This window comes from Aethalodelphis obliquidens, unplaced genomic scaffold, assembly GCF_003676395.1.
Source record: "Aethalodelphis obliquidens isolate GAN/ISIS:26980383/991018 unplaced genomic scaffold, ASM367639v1 scaffold6, whole genome shotgun sequence".
Taxonomy (NCBI): domain Eukaryota; kingdom Metazoa; phylum Chordata; class Mammalia; order Artiodactyla; family Delphinidae; genus Aethalodelphis; species Aethalodelphis obliquidens.
In genome coordinates this window covers 74,161,725-74,180,813 of record NW_020837950.1, presented here as the reverse complement: position 1 = coordinate 74,180,813, position 19,089 = coordinate 74,161,725, and the positions used below count along the sequence as shown (strand labels likewise).

The window sequence follows — 19,089 nt, the reverse complement described above, 5'->3', positions numbered from 1 at the left end:
AGCCATTTCCTCCCAGAAAGCCCTTTCCCCTACAGGATCTGACAAGCCCCCTTTTCCCGAGGCCCCTGCCCCTTAAACAGGGTAACCTGGGTCTAAAGCTGGACTTATGTCCCCCCTCCCCCCATGGCTGTGGGGAAGGGCCTTGGATGGGCACCTCCCAGGAGGTAAAGTTTAAAGTACCCTGTTTTCTGGGCCTCGCACTCTAGGAACCAGAACCCTGGGCCCTGGGAGTCCAGACCTGGTACAAGGGCTGTGTCCCCGTTTGGAAGTGGCTGAAAAGTGCCCTAGAGACCCTTCTGAAACAAGGGCGAGGTTCCAGAGGTTCGGTTCCCAGCGAGCCCTCTTCTGCCGGGGGCGGGGGAGGGGTCATCCGCTGCCCCTGCCCCTGGCCTCCTGACCTGAGTCAGAGGCCGCCTCCTGCTGCAGGATCAGGATCAGTGGGTTGAGGGGGCAGCGCCTTCTCCAGTGGGGCCACCAGGTGCCACTTGCATTTATTTACGGCGCATCTATCGTGTGCCGTGCAGGGATGGCGTGTCCACACCCGCAGCCAACTCCCGCCTTCTCCACGGGACCAGGGGTGGGGAAAGGTGGGGATTCCCCGGACTCCGACGTCTTGACCCCCCCCACCCCGCACCCAACCTCGAACTCCGAGGACGGCAGGCTGCGTCTGCGACCTCCGCATTGCAAAACGAGTTGGTGGGATGGGCCCAGGGAGCCCGAGGAGGCGGGGCCAGGTTCTTTGGGAGGGGAGTCAAAGGGCTGGGTAGGATAGAAGGGGCGTGGCCCAGAGCCTCGGGCGGGGCCAGGTAGAAGGGGCGGGGCCGGGCGGACGGGGCGGGGCACGGGGCCGGGGCGGGGCCAGGCAGAAGGGGCGGGCACAGCTCCGGGCGGGACCTGGCTCCTGGCTACCCGCCGGGAGGGCGGGAGCCTGGCGGCCCAGCCGGGAGCCGCTGCCGGGACGCAGGACCCGCGGGCTGGGAGCAGAGCCTCGGCAGGTAAGGCACGGCAGCGGGGCGCGGACGGGCGGGGCGCGATCGAGTCTTCCGGGCTGGCCGGAGTCCCCGGGGCCGGGGTCATCTACGTAGGGCGGGCGGGGGGCGGTCAGCTCCAGCTCGCGCCAGGCCTGGCGGCGCCACTGCCCGAGGAAGCGCGCGGGCTCGAGGGTGCGCGGGGTGCACCCTGGAGGCCTAGGGGCGGGGGCGAAGGCGTCGCGTCTGTCCCGCGTCCCCCTCGTCCCTCTGGCCTCCGCTTTCCCAGGCCCCTGGGGCTCGCAGACCGCCGCAGGCCCGCATTACACGACCCACACATCCCGGCCTCCGAAGGCCCCGGGCGGGGAATTTGCTTCCACCTCCTCCCTGTAATCCAAACTTTCCTTCCCTCAAGCCGCGCAACGAAGGGTGGAGAAAAGCTGCCTGTTGGAGCTGACTCACACTGAAGTGTGAGTGACTGATAGCCCAGTGGCTCTGGGGGTGTCTGCGACTCTTATTCTGGGGGACAGCGAGTGTCAGAGAGTTGGGGGTCAGGGACAGCTGTCCTTCCACACGTGGGCCGGCCCCTCCCAGCAGCCCGGCTCTTTCCTGCTGCTCTGGGCCTCCTCTTCCCCTGGTGAAGTGCAGACAGTGTTCCCACTGGGAGTGTTGAGGGGGCCTGAGCCCCGCTGCAGAGCCTGGAGCTCACTCCCCCTGCCGCCCTGCTGCACCCTGAGCGCCTCACATCCTCTCTCTGTGCCGCGGTTTGCCCACCTGTCAACACTGATGACGTCCGTGCCTGCTGGTCAGGTCATGCGGAGTAAAGGGCCCCTCTAAGTGACCCTGGCCTGGGGTGGGGTTCCATGTGGGACCCCCGGGATTGCCGAGTCGAGGACACGCATGTGCTCTTGCTGACGAGGCAGGTAACCAGGCCCTAGCACAGAGGGGCTCAGGAAACGTTACTTGCCGTGATGATGATGTGTAGAATTTTTTCACGACAGTTTGACAGCCAAGGGAGCATGGCAAGTCCTGGAGTCAGCGCAGATTTCCAGGTTTAAGTCTAGCCCAGCATTGACTTCAGTGTAACCCTGGGTCGGCCCTCTGCCCTCTCTGGCCCAGGCTCTGCGAGACCAGAGGAGGGGGCTGGGCTCCATTATCTCCTGGCTCTCCTCCCACTGTGTCCAATACCCAGGGCACCCACGCAGACGGCCCTCTGGGAGTCAGGGCTCCACTCCAGGTAGACCAGGAGGCCAGGATGGGGGCTCCAAGGTGAGAATTCTGTCAAATTTCCCCTCCCTCCCCCCCCCCGCCCAGCCACCGCTCCATTACTTGGCTCTGTTCCCCATGTTGGGGCACACCCTGGCCAGAGGCGGCAGGCAGAAGGACAGATGGGTAGATGGCCCAGGCTAGACCCTGTTGGCCATCAGGAAAGAGGGGTGCTGACAGAGGGCCTGGCCTTTCTGGAGAGTCCCTCAGGCCTGCAGAGTCAGGGAGGAGCCCAACAAGGAGGCCAGCCCGGGAGAGATAGGAGGGTGGGTGGCTCCAAACCTCCCTTGGCCCTTCCTGTTCACATGGACAGAGGAAAGTGAGATGCTGAGTCAGCCCCCACCATCCCTCCCCCTCCATGGATGCCCGCAAGCTTGCAGGCCGACACGGGGGAAGCCTGAGGGAGCACAGAGAGACACACAGAGTGGCTGGGTCCTGGCTTTGAATCCGGCTGCCACCATTTACTAGCTGTGTGATCTTGGCCAGGGGGCTTCGCACTGCTGAGCCTCAGTTTCCTCATCTGTAAAATGGGGGTAGTGAACCACTTTCTGCCTTATAGGTGGTTTTGAATGTCCAGGGGCTGGTGGTGGCACATGATTGGTGTTCAGTAACTGTGAGCCACTGGGGGTGATTTCCCTGGCCCTCAGGGCTGGAGAGCAGGGATAGCTGGGCCACCTCTGTTTGGGAGTGGGGGTGGGACTGGGCCTGGAGAGATCTGGGGCAAAGGGCAGGCTCCTAGGTCCCTGCCCGCTTGGGTCTCATGGCAAAGGCTAGAGTGTCTTAGGAGTGGCCAGGCTCAGGGAACCACCTGGGTCCTCCTGGTTTCTGTCCTTGAAGCTCTATCGTGGGACACCAAGGGTCAGTGACTGGCAGGCCCCACTCTCCCTCATTGGCTGGCTAATAGATGGCCTCAGTAAGGCCTGGGCATGCACATATGTGGTTCTCTAATAACCCCAGGTAGCATGGTCAGCAGTCGGCAGCCTGGCTGAGGGAGGTGGGCGGCAGGTGGCCAGTGAAAGTAGGGTTTGCAATCAGAAGGAGGGCTGTCTGAGCCATGCGGACAACCATGAAGGTAGGAAGAGACTGAGCCAGAGGCTGGCAGCGGGGAGAGTGGCAGACCAGTTTGACCAGAGTGGCCTGGTGTGCACCGGATGTGGTGAGAGTGTGGATGGGGGCATGGATGAAAGTGCACAGGGGCCTAGGCAGGGAGAGGGGGCTGTCAGGACGCTGAAATCTTACCCACAGGTAGGTGGCCTGTCTCCAAAAGGCCTCTGGATCTCTCCAGTGGCCCTGACCAGTCATCCAAGGGCTGGGGACAGTCCCACATGTGGGCCACTGAAGTCCCAGAGGTGGGGAGGGGGAGCATTCTGGGCTCTTTGTAGCCTCAGGCAGGCAGGCTCAGCAGCGCCCACCTCCTGGTCCTTGCCTGCTGGCCTCCGGGAAGGGTGAAGGGTGTGGGCTCGGTAGCTGAGGCAGTGGCCTGGGGAGGTCGGCCGGGCCTGAGGGGTTGGCAGGGCACTCTCGTGGTGCCTCCTTACCACCCCTGGGCCTAGGCACCGGAGGGCAGCCAGGATGATGCCGAGAGAAATGGAGCTGGCTCTCAGCCACGGCCAGGAGACCTGAGCCTCCTTAGTGATACAAGCCCCTGGCTCTGGGCCACACTGAAGGATTTGGGCTTGGGAGCCAGGCTCCTGAGCTGCCCTTGAACTCCAGGCGCCATCCCAGTGAAGTGCAAAACAAGACTGGGCCCTCATCAGGGAGAGGGCCTCACGGTGCTTGAGGTCCCCCCACTGCCCAGCTTCTCCCTGGGCAGCAGAACTTCTGAGCTTCCAGCTTTTTTTTTTTTTGCGGTACGCGGGCCTCTCACCGTTGTGGCCTCTCCCGTTGCGGAGCACAGGCTCCGGACGCGCAGGCTCAGCGGCCATGGCTCACGGGCCCAGCCGCTCCGCGGCACGTGGGATCTTCCCGGACCGGGGCACGATCCCGCGTCCTCTGCATCGGCAGGCGGACTCTCAACCACTGCGCCATCAGGGAAGCCCTGAGGTTCCAGCTTTGGGGCCACCTGCAATTTAGCCCCTGCCCGTCCCCGTCCCAGGTCATGAACCATGCTGGAACTTGCTGGCAGGACTGGGCTTCTTTCACCCAGTCTCCAGGTCCAGAGGCGACTGATCCTTGGCCCCCGTGGGCTAGGCACAGCGGGTCCCAGTCACTGATCCTTGCCTGCCGGCCTCTGGGAAGGGTGTGGGCTCAGTGGCTGAGACACTGGCCTGGGGAGGTCGGCGGGGCCTGAGGGTTGGCAGGGCACCCTCCTGGTATCCGTACTCCTTCCCCTGCAGCTGTGCTGCAATTCCGAGAAGTGCTCTCTGCTTCCTTGTGAATCAGATGTTTATTGCATGCTGGCTGCAGTAAACAGGGTAGGGGCGGCCCACTGCCAACCATATTCCAGGCTGCTGGTTGGGATGTGGGGCGTCTGCCTGCTGGAACCTGCAGAGGCAGGGGAGGTCTCTGTCCCCAGGAGCTGCCAGGCTGACGGGTGAGCGCTCCGAGTTGGCTCCGTGCCTGCTGGGAGGAGGGTGGGCTGCCCCACGGCTGGGGGCTGGGCCGGCCCAGGGAAGGCTTCCCAGGGGCTTCTTGGAGCCAGCACAGCTCCTCCCAGGAAGTAGTCGGGGGCCGCATTCCCAGCGCTGGAGCAGCCTGTCCCCTTCAAGTTTCAGTGACTCTCTGGACTTCACGTCCCTCCTTGTGAAATGGGGTTAAAAACAGTTATAACTCATGGTGTCCTCGGAAAAGTTAAATGAGATGCTGCAGAGGAGCCCCCACTGTGGGATCCTGAGCCCTGTCCCAGGCTGGGGCCTCCCTGCCCTTGACCCTGCAGCTCCATTTGGGGGATTTCCTCTAGCCTTGCCCAAGGGGATGTTGTAATCTGGCAACATTGCTCTGTGGCATTAGAGAGCTCTGTGTCCTCATACCCCGGCTGCCCCTGTGGCCCCAGCCCTCACTGCTGGATGCCCCCTGCAAGGTGATGTGGGGTCAGGGGTCGACCTAGGGGCCTGGAATACCAGGGTAGGCCTTGGCTTGACCCCAAAGCCTTGGGAGCCAGGGGCAGCACCCACAGTCCACTTAGGGCCCTGGCTGGGCACCTGGGCCCGTGCCACCCCACTCCGAGCTCTGCTCCTGGGGCAGCTCTCCCTGCCTAGGCCCCTGTGCCCTTCAGAAAGCTGCTGCCCCCAGACCTCTGCTCCTCTTGTTCATGCTGGGTGCCCTGTGTACCAAGCCCAGGGCCAGGCGTGGATAGGCAGCAGCTCAGCCTGTCTGGCCCACCCTGCCACTCTCTCCCTCGGAAGCAGTTTAATAAAAGGCATAAGTGTCTGTCCTGCTTGGTGCTCAGGGACCCTCCCTGGCCCCTGCCCCTGCTTCCCGGAGCTAGGTGCCTTCTACAAGCCCCAGCCCGTTCCCTGGTCACCTTGTCTACTTATCTGCTTCTCCCTGCCCAACCGGGGACTCATGAAGGACAGGGACACAATTGAGTGCCCTTGCCCAGCGGTGCCCACGTGGGTCTGGCCCAGAAGAGGGACGACCCCCTGTAGAGCATCCCAGGAGCTCCCAGAGACCTGAAGCCTGGCGTGTTTACCTCCTGCTTCCACATGAGAGACACAGGTGCCCCGTTATCCTGGAAGGAGTCTGCCGCCCGGCTGGTGACGTTTCCAATCAGATCACAGTGGGTAGTTGTGCTCTGGCCTTGTGTGAACCCCTCCAGGTTTCTATCACGGCCCCAGGCCGTGGGCTGCAGCAGCCACAGCCCTTAATAGTCACCACTGAGGTCACCTGGTCTCAGGGGCCCCAGCAGTGGTTCAGACGGGGAGACAGGTGGGGAGTCTGGGGCGCTCCACCCTAAGTGGAAGCCGTTCCTTTCTCCGTGGCTGTTCTTTCCTAGAGACACATGTTGGGGCCAAGATTGGGGTCAGCCTGAACTCCCCTGACCCACCGGCCACTGCGGATACCTGGTCTGTGGGTCCCAGAGACCCCGTGCCCCAGATGGGGCCTGGCAAGATTAGATCTGCCACCAGTAGGAGAGTGGTGGGGAAGGAGCCAGAAAAGCGGGCCGGGAGCCCTGCGTGGACAGGTGGGAGGGGGAGGGAGGCCTGCCAGGAAACTCACCTTGTCTCCTGAGGAATGTCCTCCGTAACCCCAGCTGCTTCCTCTCCTCCTATTTGAGGCCAGAAAAGGAAGACCCTTTCTCAAGGGGCAGCTGGCACAGAGCCGCTGGGTCCCCTGATGGCCAGGCAGACACAGTGCTGGGGGCCGGGCCCTGGCAGGCAGGTCAGTGATCAGCTGGTGGGTTTGACCACGGTAGGCAGAGGACGGAGTGACCGCGCCCCCTGCCCTTCAGCACAGGACGAGAGGCGGCTTCCCATTGCCATCGCCATCTGGCCCGAGACCTCTAGTAGCGCAGGGTGGCCGTCGGGTGCTGGGCGGGATCCATGGTGGTGCCCGGCTGTGAGCTGGATGCACGAGAGGGCCTCAGAGCCCCCAGGGTCAGCGCCAGGCCACTACAGCCTCCCTGCTGACCCACCCAGATCTGGGCGGGGCCGAAGGCACTTGGGGATAGAGCCTCAGCCTCCCACAGGAGGTATCACCACCACGTACCCCTACAGCCCCCACCTCGGGAGCTTGTCGATGCTGTGCTGCAGCCCCACTAAGCAGCCGGACCCTACGAAGTCCTCCCCCAAACCCCCACCGCCTGACTTCTCTGGAAGCTCACCCAGGGGGAAGGATATGCTGCTCCAGGGGACCCCACCCTGGCACTTTGCTGCACCAGGGCTGGGGCCCCCAGTGCCGGCTCCTTGCCACACAGGGGAGCTGCTCAGGGGTGGGCCACGGGGGCAGGAGACTCTGGAATCACTTCCCTTCGGGGCCTCACCAGGACCCAGCCTAATTTGGTTCCAGACCTTGGGCTGCAGCTGCCAGAGGAGGCCGATGCCTGGTCCTTCTGTCAGAGGAGGTGTGCCGGGCCTGAGGGTGGGGTAAGGGGGAGCCCCAGGCTGCGCTCAGGGCCCGGGTTCTGGCCCAGCTGGGCCTCAGCGCCGGTGGCCCTGGTGTCCACTTGTTATAAAATGGAGTGAGGCATGGAGCCCATCCCTGAGTTGCCCAGACATCCTGGGGTTCCTGGGCACCAGCCTTGGAAGGTTTGCCACCTGGGACGGGAGCTCTCTGAGATCAGCCTTCCGTTCTCTCGAGAATGTGACTAGGAGGGTGAAGTTCTGTGGTCAGTGGTGGCCGTGCCTGCTCTGGGGCAGGAAGTCGCGGGGGAAGGAAGAGTGTTGAGAACGAGATCCCCCGCACACACGCAGGACCTAGGAGGCCCCAAGCCCAAGGTTCCTGCCAGCCGGGCACCAACAGGAAGTTATTCCAGAGTGAGGCCTTGGGAAGCAGGAGGGGATGGCCCCACCCCAGTGGCCTCCGTGTTGATGCCCCTGCCGCCTGGAGGACCCGCGGGGGCCCCCCCCACAGGCAGCCCCAGGCCCAGCCCTGCAGAGGCAGCAGGCATCTTCTCGCCCTGCAGGGGGGCGGCCCCCAAGAATGGTGTAGGAGGTGCCATTTGGGGTAGGGCCTTCTTGGGTTGGAAGCAGGAAGGGGGCAGGAGGGGCCAGGCTGAGAGGTCAGGCATGGGAGGGTTTTTTTATAAATTTACTTACTTATAAATTTTTAAATTTATTCTGGGCTGCATTGGGTCTCCGTTGCTGTGCACGAGGGTTTCTCTAGTTGTGGCGAGCGGGGGCTACTCTTTGTTGCAGTGCAGGGGCTTATTGCGGTGGCTTCTCTTGCCACCGGAGCACGGGCTCTAGGTGCACAGGTTTCAGTAGTTGTGAGACGTGGGCTCAGTAGTTGTGGCTTGCGGGCTCAGTAGTTGTGGCTCGTGGGCTCTAGAGCGCAGGCTCAGTAGTTGTGGCGTGTGGGCTCAGTAGTGGTGGCTCACGGGCTCTAGAGCGCAGGCTCAGTCAGTAGTTGTGGCACACGGGCTTAGCTGCTCTGCGGCATGTGGGATCTTCCTGAACCAGGGCTCAAACCCGTGTCCCCTGCATTGGCAGGAGGATTCTTAACCACTGTGCCTCCAGGGAAGCCCCCGTGGGAGGGTTTTGAGCAGGGGCTGGTTTGTGGTTTGAAAGCTCACTCTGGGGTCTTAAGACTGCCTTCTGCCCCCCACCGCACATACCGCACCGCAGCAGGGGCTGTAGGAGCTTGGGCAAAAGCAGGTGAATTGGACCTGCAGGAGGGCTAGGTGTGCCGTGGCGCAGGGGTTCAGCTGACCAGGGTGGAGTCAGTGACTCTCGCTGAGGGGCCGCCAGGGCCGGGGGAAGGCAGACGTGGGGTAGCACCCGGCTCTGGTCGTACTGCCTCTGCCCTCCGTCTCCCGCACACCCAGTCCTCATTGCTGGCTTTTCTGGCGAGAGTGGTGTGACCCCATGGCTGTCTCCCTGGGGAGGGGAGGGTGTCCCCATAGCACCACCGAGCCGTGCCCCTCCCCACCCGGTGCAGGCGTCCCCAGCCCGGTGGCAGGTCCCCAGCCAGGAGGAGGCCTTAGGGGCTGGCACTCGGGAGCTTGACCCCTGGCTCTTCTGACCATCAGAAGCCACCTTGCCTCTGGGAGGCTTAGTTAGGCTGAGGGTTAGATGAGAGCGTTTGCCTTGTCCACAGGGGCCCCGCGGGCACTTTGCCTGTGGGATCTGGGGACGCTTTCTAAGGCTGCTGTGCCAGTGGAAGGGGTGGGCCTGGAGGAAGGGAGCGGGGGGATGGGCCTCAGCAGAGGCCCTCTCCTCCAGCCCTGCACTGGGCTCTGAGGTCCCCTGAGGGCACCACTCCCCAGCCTGACTGTGGGGCATCAGGGTGTCCCGGGGTGACCTCAGTTTGCAGGGTGGGGACAGCACGAGGCGGTCAGGGAAGGCGGTCAGGGAAGGCGTGCGAGCCGTCCGTCGTCGTGGCTGAGCACCAACGGGGTGACGGCCTTGAACCTGAGACTGAGCCCAGTTGCCTTTGAGAGTTGCCTCCCAGCTGTGGCTGGGACAGCGGCTCAGAGAGAGGGGCCGGGGCGCAGCATCCTCCAGGACCACTAGCCTTGGGAGGATGGCAGCGTGGCTGGATGGAGACAGCCCTCCCCCACCCCCTCCTGTCCCCTGTCCTGTCTGTCAAGGCTGCCCAAGAGGGGCAGGAGAGCTGGGGCTGGGCCCCTTTCCCACCATCCTGGGCCCACCGCCAGACCCTTCTCCTCACTGGGCCTCTGAACAATGGGGCAGTGTGAGGGCGCCTGGGAACAGTCAGGCCAGCCAGGCCCCCTGTGGGCCCAGCTGAGGGGCTCGGAGGGGAGCCAGGGCCGTGAGTCATCCATCCAGCGCCCGGCCCAGGGCTCCCAGGCTGAGGAGGAACAGCGTTCTCGGGTCCCCACACCGCATGGGGAGCCGGCCTGCTCCTCCTTCCATCTTTTGCCCCCCCTGTCCGTGCCTCTTCCCATGGCCTCTCTCTGGCTCCCTCCCTTCTGGGTGTGTCTCTGTCCCCCTGCCTCTGTCCAGCCAGAGACCCAGGCCTGGGAGTGGCTGCGGCCTGCTCCCCCAGCCCCCATCCACGGCAGCCCGGCGGAGGGGCTGCCCCGTCATGGGGCGCCCCCGCCAAGCCTGCAGGGAACCCCAGGAAGTAGCCAATGAGAGGACAAGACCCTCCTGAGGCCAACTTAAAATTGACCAAGGAATAAAAGGTGAGCAAAAGCAGAAACAATGCAATAAAATAAAAAACTCAGGGGCTTCCCTGGTGGCGCAGTGGTAGAGAGTACGCCTGCTGATGCAGGGGACACGGGTTCGTGCCCCAGTCCGGGAAGATCCCACATGCCGTGGAGTGGCTGGGCCTGTGAGCCATGGCCGCTGAGCCTGCGCGTCCGGAGCCTGTGCTCCGCAACAGGAGAGGCCCCAACGGTGAGAGGCCCGTGTACAGCAAAAAAAAATTAATTAATTAAAAAAAAAAAAATATATATATATAAAAAATAGAAAACTCAGAGAGTGAAGGTTAATCTACAGCGTCAAAGAAAAAAATGTTTGAAAACAGCCTAAAAATATTAACATTAGGGGGACTTCCCTGGTGGTTCAGTGGTTAAGACTCTGCGCTTCCACCGCAGGGGGCACGGGGTTCGCTCCCTGGTCCGGGAGCTAAGATCCTGCAGGCCGTGCGGCCAAGAAAAAAATGAACATTAATGATAAAAGGATAAAAATAAACGGATTAAAACTGAAGAGACACCAAACCCTAAATTGCTGAAGTGAGAAGAAGGAGGGAAGGGACCTTGTGGTATGGACTTGGACTTGACGGGCTCCAGCCTGTGGCAGGGTGGGCAGGAGACCAAAATACTGCTGGACAATTGCTGAACCAGGTTCCTAGGTGAGTGAGTGGTCCAGGGACCCCCAGAGGTATATGGAGCAGCTGAGATGTGGGGCCACACCTCATGCCCCTGGGTCCTGATGCCCTTTGTCCTGTCCTGACCTGGGAGCCCTGACTTGGTGAAATGCTGTAAGGTACTCAGGAACTTTCTGGTTCCTGTGGTCTGAGGGAGGCCACCATGGCACGAAAGATCCTAAAGAGATGAGTAAAGGAACAGATGCTACTGGTGTCAAGGTCAGTGCCCCTGGTGGCCTACGCTGGGACGCCCCAGCTGGTGGTTGCCAGTGTGGAGGGCTCGTACAGCTGCCCTGGCCTGGCACCGGCGGACAGCAAGTGTCCCTGCAGCGTGCCTGTCAGGGCCAGCCTCTGGCCTCCACCCTCGGCTCCTGCAAGGAGCAGTGGGGCCAGGTCTCTCTGGATGCCTCCTCTCACCCCGACCCCAGGCCCTTTGCACAAGCTCTTTGCTACTCAAGACACTTTCCGTGTAACCTTCTTGCTTGGCTATGGCGTGCGGACGCTGCCTGATGTGTCATCCCATCTGGGTGGAAGCGTTGTCACAAGGACGTGAGTCAGAGGTGGCTGCCTCCCCAGCAGATCGGGAGCCCAGCTTGGATCCGGGGGTGAAGGGTGCGGCGTTTGCTGACAGGTGGCGATGCCCTGATGGCCTCCCTCTGTCCCAGTACCGGGGACAGCGGTGAACAGGGCTCAGGGTGGGGGCTTGTGGCCGGGACGGTCTCCTGACGAGCTCCCCCTGGGCTCCGGAGATACGTGTAAAACAGAAGCAGACTCTGAATTCACGAGGACAGGCTGGCATGTGCCGCATCCCCAGCCCCGTGTGCTCCAGCCTTCTGGCCGGAGCCTGGAGCCCTCCTCTGGGCTGCTGGGTTCTCTGCCGGGTGGGAGCTGGCATCCTTCCTGAGAGTAGGCCCTGGGGCTCCTCCTCATGCCCCTGAGACCCAGGCTTTGTGGGAAGTGTCAGGCTGCATGTGGCGGGTGAAGTGGCCCTGGCTCTGGGCCACATGGGTGGTGCTGGCTGTGTGGCCACTGCTGCAGCCCGCTCAGCCTCAGCTTCCTCATCGGGAGAGCAGGAGACGGGCCGCTGGGGACTGAGTGGGCCATGGGGGCTGACGGCTCGGCACTGGGCGGACATTCCCGGAGGGTGCCCCCTGCCCTGGCGCACTGACTTGGCCCTCCTGTCACGAGAGGTGGACCGTAGACAGGAAAGTACCCCCAGCCTTTGTGACCCCCCTGCCTTGGCTTCAGCAAGTGGGGACGTGTCCCCACAGGATGTGACATGTACATGTGTCCCCAGGAGGGTCTGGCTGGTGGTAGCCTGTGCTCCTGAGGCCTGGGGCTGCTGTCGGGGCCCAGACCCTCCACTGAGGGCCAGGCTCTGGAGTGCTGAGGGAGGCATGGTGACGTGACCCAAGGAGCACGCACGGTGGCCGCTGGGAAGACGGTGGAGCGGGCTGGGTTTGGGGAAGTCCTGCCGTCTGCGTGTTCCTCGTCTGCCAGGAGTGACCTCAGAGGAGACGGTCTGTCCCCTTCTGGGCAACCTGACAAAGGGGCTCTGCAGATTGCAGCCCAGCCACACCCCCTTGGCCCCTGGAGGGTGGGCAGCAGTGTCGGGCAGCCTGGTCTGCCTGGGGCTCAGCCCACCGGGCGCTCGGGGTGTGAGGGTGCGTTGTCCAGGCCCTACACCTGCCCTGCCGGTGCCTGCTGGTCGCTTTGTGGACAAGGACAGTGAGACTGGGAGAGGTCAAGCGCCTGGCCGAGGTCACTCCCGGGGTGTGCAGGCCTTGCTCGTGGGTGGCAGAGCCCCCGCACTAGGCATTGTCATTGCAGCCAGAGGCCCCCCCCCAGGGACAGAGCAGTGGGGGTCTTAGGGAGAGATGAACAGTTTCATTCAGTGAACGAGCTCCGTGATGGGACCCCATGTGGAGTCGGGAGTGTCCAGCTAAGGAGGTGGGATCTGTTCATGCTGCAGGAGGTGCCCAGGGCAGCTTCATGCTGGGGACACTGCAGGGGACAGACACAAGGAGTGGCTGTCATGTCACCCCCCCATCGAGCTGTATCGAAGAAGGGTCAGAAAGTCAACAGACAGGCTGAAAATGCCGCAGTCAGTGTGGCCCTGCACGTGGGCGGAGCCTACGCAGGAGAAGGGCAGGGGCTGTGTGTGCAGGTAGTGGGTCTGGACGTGGGGCGGAGGAGGCAGGGGTGGGACCAAGGGGAAGGGAGATGTCGCTCCAGGCTGAGCACAGCACTGGGCAAAGGTATCCGTCACCTTCAGGTGGAATTTTCAACCCTGCAAGCCTGGCTCAGATGGGGCCAGTGGTGAGCAAGGAGGCGGGAATACTCGGGGCTCCAGACCCACGGGGGCAGGATAGGAAGGTGTCGCCTGGCTTTGTGCAGGGGAGGTTCAGGAGAGCGCTCTCCCTTCCTGATGCGACGGTGATGACGGCGTGGCCCACGGAATCCCTGGAGTCACCCTGACCCCCAGCCATGCCCGGTGGCCCTCAGGACAGCCCCGCACAGGAGCTGTGGGCCTCAAGGTTAGGACTGAGCCCATCCTGTCCCCAAGGAAGCCTGAGCCATCACCACCGCGCCGTCCTGCCTAGCGAGGTCCCATGGTGGAGCAGCCCTGTCCTGGCGGGCGGGGCTGGGAACCTGTGGTGCCTACTGGCTGTGATGCGCAGCAGTGAGCCTCCGCGGGCAGGCAAGGGGCCAGGAACACGGGGGCGGACCTGGCCCACACGTCAGCACTCTGGAGAGCTTTTTCCTCAAGCAATTAAAAAGTGGAAACTTGTCAGTGTCATGATGAACTGAAGTGTGAATCCTGAAACGCCTCTGCTGGCTTGTGGTTTGAGACAAGAGAGTGACGATGCTAACCTATGCTTCCCCCGGACCGACCTCTGCCCACCATGGCCATATCCAAGGACAGGGACCCTGGGCCTGGAGCCCCTGCCCAGCCATCCTCCCTCCCACCCACGTGCTGCTCCTTCCTGGCCAGGCCCCGAGCTCCCTCCTCCCCAGGGCTCTGCTGAGTGTGTCCCGCACCTGGTGTGGGGTGCGCAGCGGCCCCGACTTTGAGGGGCCCCAGCTCTGCTCCCCAGGCTAATCCAGCCCTCGACCCCGGCCCTTGAGAGATGCTGCTCAGTTTGGGAATGTTTGCTAGAGGCAGAGACGCCAGGCCTGGAGAGGAGGGCCCCACCTTGCTACGGGGCGGGGTGGGGGGCATCCAGGGATACGTGGGCTCTACGAGTCCTCTATGGGGACAGAGCTCGAGGGCCGAGGGTCCCAGAGTAGAAACCCCATTTGGCCACCACCCTCTGAAGCCCAGGCTCCATGTGGGCAGCTGTGCATGTGGGCCTCTTTCTGCACTTCCCCTAATTCCCTTTGCCACCAACACGGGAGTGGCTGGACTGCCTCTCGCCTCCACCCTGGGTAGCCCTGAGAAGCCCCTGGGGGCCTCCTAGACCCCAGCACACTGCTGTCTTCGGGGGATGCTGGCCTGTTCTCTGTTTTGCAATGAGCAGACTCCAGTGCTCACCCAGTGCTGGCTGGCGGCTTACCTCACTAGGCGGTGGGGGGGTCCTGGGCCATGGGACTTTGCCACAGCCACTGGGCGTCAGTTCTTGGTGGGGGTCAGATTAGTGCTTCCCTCTGGCTCTGAGGTCCAGGCATGGCTTGTATAGCCACGTCAGGGGTATGGCCGTGTGCGTAGATGTGACGCTGAACCCATCTGTCTACCCGTCCATCGGGCTCTTGGCCCCTTCTGTGGGCCAGGCACCGGGCTCTGGGGCTTCAGTGGGACCCAGGCCCATGGGGAGTGCTAGGGATACAAACACATGTGACACCCTGGTGGGCAAGGCTGTGCCACTGACTTGGAGATTGCAGAGGAGGGGGTGAGGTTCTAGATGGTTCTGTTTTCAGAGGATGAGGGAGCATTTGTTGGAGAGGATATAGTTTCCAGGTGGAGAAGATTGCGCGTACTCAGGGTGGGGCACGGTGGTCCTGTGTGACAGGCCCAGAGTCGAGGGCTCAGGGCAGCAAGCAGGGGCCAGACCCCATACACTCAGCCAGGGAACCAGCCTGGCCTCTGCTTCGTGGTGGAAATGGCTGGACGGAGCCAAGGAAGGGCTGGCCAGGGGTGGGAACCAGGGTCCGGAGGTGGGCCCAGCAAGTCTGGGCCCAGCAAGGCTGGGTGTGGGCTCCGACCCCGTGCACGGGAAGGGTGGGAGGTGGTGAGGCTGTGGAAACCCGCTCAGATTTACCCTATCCAGCTGGATGCCTCACACAGAGCGAGCCTCGCCCTGCTGGCACGCCCAGGACTTCAAACTGACTGTGAATTCATCCAGGGGAAGAACTTCATCCAGGGGAAGAACTTCAGCCAGTCCCCGTGTAAAATAGTTTCCCACGGCTGCCCTAACAAAGTACCACAAGCTGCGGGCTGAAAAAAACAGAAATTTATTCTCACAGTCCTGGGGCCAGACTCCAAAATCAAGGTGTCAGCAGGGCCACGCTCCCACGGGAGGCTCCAGGGGAGAATCCTTCCTTCCTCCCTTGTCTTCCAGCCTCTAGTGGCTGCCTGCAGCCCTCAGCTTCCTTGGTTTATGGCCACATCACTCCAATCTCTGCTTCTGTCTTCACATCACCTTCTCCTCTGTGTCTTTTCTCTCTCTCTTTTAATTTTTTTTATTTTATAATTTTTTTTTTTTTGCGGTACGCGGGCCTCTCACTGCTGTGGCCTCTCCCGTTGCGGAGCACAGGCTCTGGACGCGCAGGCTCAGCGGCCATGGCTCACGGGCCCAGCCGCTCCGCGGCATGTGGGATCTTCCCGGACCGGGGCACGAACCCGCGTCCCCTGCATCGGCAGGCGGACTCTCAACCACTGCGCCACCAGGGAAGCCCTCTCTTTTTATTTTTAAGTTTAAGGCACACAGCATGATGGTTGATTTGCATATACTGTGAGATGATTCCCACAATAGGGTTCAACTAACATCCACCTTCTTATACAGAGACAATAAAAAGAAAAGAAAAAAGGGAAAACATGTTTCCTTGTGATGAGAACTCTTAGGATTTACTTTCTTTACAACTTCCCTGCACATCATACAGCACTGTTGGCTACAGTCACCGTGTTGCAATTCCACCCCCAGGACCTATTTATTTCATAACTGGAAGCTTGTACCTTTTGACCACCTTCCTGCAATTCCACCCTCCGCCTCTGGTAACCGCAAGTCTGATCTCTTTTTCCGGGTTTTTTTTCCCCCTTCTCTTTTGTCTGTTATAAGGATGCTTGTTGTTGGATTTAGGGCCCATGGTAAGATCCTTAATTACATATGCAAAGATCCTTTTTCCGAATAAGGTCATGGTCATAGTTCCCAGGGTCTAGGACTTGGACATATGTCTCTGGGGGCCCCCACTCAGCCCACTACACCGGGTGGCGTGACCAGGACCCTGCCCTCTATGCCACCCGCTCCCTCTGCCCAGCTGGATGGCACCCAGGACCAAATACCCGGGAATCCTTGCAGCCCTGCGCAGGAAGGCAGCTTACAGCACCTGTGCAGAGAGGAGTGAGGCTCAGACAGGGGAAGGGCTGGTGGCCCTGGCCCTGGAGGGTGGGGACTAAGTAGGTGGGTGGCTGTGGGTGGCCTTGGGCCCTTCCTTTGTGAGGGACTGATGCAAAGCGTCTTATTTTGAGAGCTTGAGGTTTTCACACGAATGGAGGTGCCAGCCACCCTTCCCTGGCCCCAGGGCCCTCCCTGAGCCTGGCAGGCCCTCCTTGGCATGAAGGTGACAGGTGGGCACTGGACTGGGCACAGGGCTCTGGGAGACTGCGGGAGACACCGGGCTGGGGTTCTCAGGGACGTGGTTCCAGTCCCCACACCTCTGTTCCCTGACCATTGGCCCGGCCAGTGCCATGCTCTTTGAACCCTAGCATCCCCAGGGTCACCGCAGGTGAGTGGGCTGTGAGCATCAGGGTGGGGCAGGCTCCATGGCCTGCTGCAGAGGTGGTGGGCATTTGCCTGGGCTTTTGCCTGGCTCCAGGGCAGGCTGAGGACCCCTGGAACCCAGAAGGCTCTCCCTTCCACTTTTTCAGGCCGACTCTTGGCCCCTGCCCCGCCGCTGTCTAGTCCCACCCACCCTGCTAAGTGTGCTGCGTCCGGCATGGTGGGTGGTCCGCAAGCCTGGAACTTAGAGGCAGCCGCCCTGGGAGCTGGGGGAGGAGCTGCAAGTTGGGGAGGGTTGGGTGGAAGACCAGAGCTGCTGAGGGCAGGGACCCCAGCCCCACACATCTTGCTGCTTGGGGGCTGGTTATTCTCAGCACAGTGTGAAAGGTCGTGGAGCTCCCACTATTGAAGGAGGGACCCTGAATGTCCTCTGTTTGAGGAATGTGAATCGCTGCGTCATTTGCTGCAGGGATGAAATGCTGCCTCGGGAGATGGGAGGGCACAGGGAGGAACAGAGGCCTGGAGTGGCGGGGCCTTCAGAGGTCGCAAAGCAACCCCGGGAATCCTGACCTCAGACTCCCAGAGGGAGTAGGGCTGGGGAAGGAGTCGACGCAGGTCTGACTTCCACGGAGACCCCTGTTCCTCTGCTCGGGCGTGACTGCCCCTAGGCCTCTTAGTGCTGAGCCGGGGCTCCAGCGGGTGTGGCCCTCTGGCTACTCTGCCTCTGCTGTGGATAGTACTTGGTGGCCCTCCTGGGGCAGGGGCAAGGGGAGGCTGTGGCTCCTGGACCCCAGGCCTCCTGATCCATCCTTCTGTCTCTCCAGTGAGGGATGGGATGTCCCAGTGAGAGCCTGGCGGCCTCCCGTTTCGGGCAGTTCTCATCTGCAGGCCTGTGCCCACACCCTCCCCCTCCCCCCCTGCCGCCCGCCCCCCCAGCCTCCCCCGGCTCTGGCCACTTGCTGCCCGGACTTTGACTTCCTCAGGCCACCCCTGCCCCAGCAAACTCCTTCTCAGTCAAACCTGGCCCCTCGTCTGGAGGCCTCCCCTGATCCAGTGCCTGCTGGGCACCTCCTCTGGACTTCACGGCCCCTTGAAGCCCCTGCCCCGTCCCAGAACTGCTCCACTGGCTTGTCCTGGCTGCCCAAGCCCCAGGGGCTCCTAACCTGCTATTTTATCTCAACCCTCAGCACTGATGAAGAAACTAAGGCTCAGAGAGGCTAAGTCAGTAGCTTGAGGCCCACAGTTGGCAGAGGATAGAGGTGGGCGGGGTGCCCAGCTGAGTCTGACTGGGAGCCCTCTCCCCACTCTGGGCAGGCTGCGAAGGGGAAGGGCAGGGGGCCCCACTGAACCTCCCCATTGCCACCACCCGTCCATCTGTTGTGGTCAGCTTTCTCCTGAAGGCATGGCCTGCCCACTGCCACCGAGGGCACTGAGGCTGCGGAGGCCAGGGTCCCGCCCTGAGGACAGCTCGTACACAACAGCCCCATCCTCCAGGAGATAGCAGGTAGTCTCACACCCCAGACTGGCCCCCGGGTGGTGCGGGGACCTTGGCAGGGGTCTGGGGCTGTGCACACATTGGGAGATGGAGGCCCCCCAGCCAGGGCCGGCCTCCCTCAGGCCCCGACACACAGGGATGCAGGCTGACTAGGCACTGGCACAGCTGGCTGTGGGGCTATGCCCTGGTAAACCTGGCGGGCAGGACGAGGCCTTTGCAACGCCCGTAGTCTGTGGCCTGTGTCACCCTCAAATCCTGCCGTGGCGTGGCGCCAAAGCACTCCTTCCTCCAGCTGGTCTTGTCCTCTCTGGGCGAGGTGTGACCTTGAGACCCAAGCTCGGGGGAGGAGAGGCAGGGGGCCTGGGGGCTCAGCACCGAGCAGCCTGGGCTTGAATCCCTGCTCCCAGCTTCCTGGCTGTGGACCCGGGCGGGGGAGGAAGCCCGGCTTGGTGGGGCCGAGCAGGCTTGGGAGCGACCCGGTCAGGCACCAGGGAGTGACAGGACTGTGCTTTGCCACTGGGGCTGTAAGTGCTTTCTAGCCAGCCAGCTGTTCACAGAGGCAGCAGAGAGTGGCGATCACTGCTCTGTCACAGCAGCTCTGTCACAGAGGCTGTGCCTGGCATGGGGGGATGGGGAGGGGCAGAAGGCTTGGGGGATGGAGGGAAGGTGACGGGCCGACGCCTGGGCCCAGGCTTGGAACCCATCCCTTGGTCCCTTGGTGTCAAAGGGCAGAGAGGTGGCCACCTTGAAACGCAGAAGGCTCTGGTGCCAGAGGCACAGCTGCGCCGTGTAGCCTCGGAAGGCAGAACTGGGCAGCGGCGCCCGTGGTGGTGGTGGGAGCATGCCCGGGTAGTAGTGAGCTCCCCGTGCGGGGCATAAGCACCGACTTCTTGTGTGGCTGTCTCTGGGGTCAGGGAGGCCAGGCCTGGCGCCCTGGGCTTTGGGGCTTCAGCGATTTGCTGGGAAGAAGTCAAACGTACAGAGGTGGCCC

The 19,089-nt window shown here is 62.4% G+C and overlaps 1 protein-coding gene across 2 annotated transcripts in view; it reads left to right on the top strand.

The window, feature by feature from the left end:
- Nucleotides 1-913: 913 nt before the first annotated feature.
- SH3BP2 (SH3 domain binding protein 2) overlaps nucleotides 914-19,089 on the top strand; it is a 39,264-nt gene continuing 21,088 nt past the window's right edge. For both annotated transcript variants that reach the window (XM_027103881.1, XM_027103878.1), the window contains exon 1: nucleotides 914-995. The gene's annotated coding sequence lies outside the window, so the exon portion shown is untranslated. The remainder of the gene's footprint in view (nucleotides 996-19,089) is intronic.